The sequence below is a fragment of the Tupaia chinensis genome, unplaced genomic scaffold (assembly GCF_000334495.1).
Source record: "Tupaia chinensis unplaced genomic scaffold, TupChi_1.0 Scaffold000081_1, whole genome shotgun sequence".
Taxonomy (NCBI): Eukaryota; Metazoa; Chordata; class Mammalia; order Scandentia; family Tupaiidae; genus Tupaia; species Tupaia belangeri.
The window spans coordinates 787,843-789,499 of record NW_006159542.1 but is presented as its reverse complement, the minus strand read 5'-3'; the positions used below and the strand labels follow the sequence as shown (position 1 = coordinate 789,499).

At 42.8% G+C, this 1,657-nt stretch overlaps 1 pseudogene; it reads right to left on the bottom strand.

Moving 5' to 3' along the window:
* Positions 1 to 829: 829 nt before the first annotated feature.
* The window catches only part of LOC102497056 (nucleolin-like), a 19,734-nt pseudogene continuing 18,906 nt past the window's right edge, over positions 830 to 1,657 (bottom strand).

Genomic DNA, 1,657 nt, shown 5'->3' with positions numbered 1-1,657 from the left:
ACTTGTACAACAAGATTGCCTAACTCTGAAAGTACCCCTGTGATTCAATGATATGCAACTATATATGCATATCACATATACCACATTTTCTTTATCACTCATCTACTGAGGGTTGTTTCCGTAACTTGGCTATGGGATATTCCCAGTAGAAGGAATGCTAGATTATATAGAAGTGCTATTTTTAATTTTTGAGGACCTCCATACTGTTCTCCATAATGGCTATGGCAATTTATATCTTCCTTAACAATGTACTAGGGTTTCCTTTCCCCACACCCTCACCAACACTTGTTATCTCTCTTTTTTAAAGATGTCTCTAACAATCATTTTTAAAGTTTATTTTCTTTATTCGTCCCAGCAGGGAGAGATACAGAGGCAGAGAGAGTGATAGTGAGCAACCCCAACAGAGTCCCCACATGCAGTACTACACACCAGCCTCAGCCAGCCCAGATCATCAGCTTGCACATGGCATGTACAGGAAGGTCTTGGCAAGTGAACCCAGGACCTTTTCATGTAGGAAGCCATGCCACCACTGCATCATTGTGCACATATCTCTTGACTTTTTAGAAAATTATTTATTTATTTTATGTGGTTTTTTTTTTTTTAAGGGTTAGCTCTATCGCTCATCTCTTTAAAAGTTGATATGAATATCCAGTCAAAACCAACAAAAGTATCTCCCTTGAAACATTATTTCTACAGATTTCCAAGTAGACCACAGGACTGCACAATGTCTTGGAATGTCCTCAGAAGGCTCTGTCAGTGATCCAGTAACAGAGTAAAAACCCCAGAGTCCTTTCTTTCAAATGGAAGAGGAAAGACAGAGGGAGAGAAACTATTCAAACTTCGTCTTCTTTCTTTGTGGCTTGCGGTCTCCTCCTCCTCCTCTGCCTCCTCAGAAGCCACCACACCCTCCAAAGCCTCCTCGGCCTCTGCCACCAATTCCACCTCTGCCTCCACCTCGGCCTCCAAACCCTCCTCTGCCTCCACCTCGACCCCCGAAGTCACCTTCACCCTTAGGCTTGGCCCAGTCCAAGGTAACTTTGTTTCCATCAATTTCACCATCTTCCATGTCCTCCTTGGCAGCTTTGGCATCTTCTTCACTCTTGAAGTCTACAAAACCAAACCATTTGGAGGATCCTGTTTCCCAGTCAGTGACTATCCTGGCACGAACAGAGCCGTCAAAAGACTCCTTTAGTGTCTCTTCGGTGGTATCCTCAGACAGACCTTTGACAAACAGAGTTTTGGAGGGCTGACTTCTTGTATTAGGTGATCCCCTGGGTCCTTGCAGCTCCAACCCAACCTGATTGCTCTGCCTTCAATTTCCCTTTTATTACAGGAATTTAAAGCTTATTTAGCGTCTTCAAATGAAGCAAATTCTATAAACGCATACCCTTTAGATTTGCCATTTTGGCTCTGAGGCACTTTGATAAAAGTTGCCTTCTCAAATACTTCCTGAAGCGTTTCTTCAGTTGCATTGTAGGAGAGGTTACTCAAAACCAGAGTTTTTGATTCACCACTCCAAGTGCTATTCTTTCCACCTCTATAGACTAGATGTTGACCTTTCTCTCCAGTGTAGTATAGAGAAATAGACCGCCCATCAATCTCTGTTCCCTGCTTTTCTTCAAAGGTTTTCTCTGCATCAGCTTCTGTCTTAAATTCA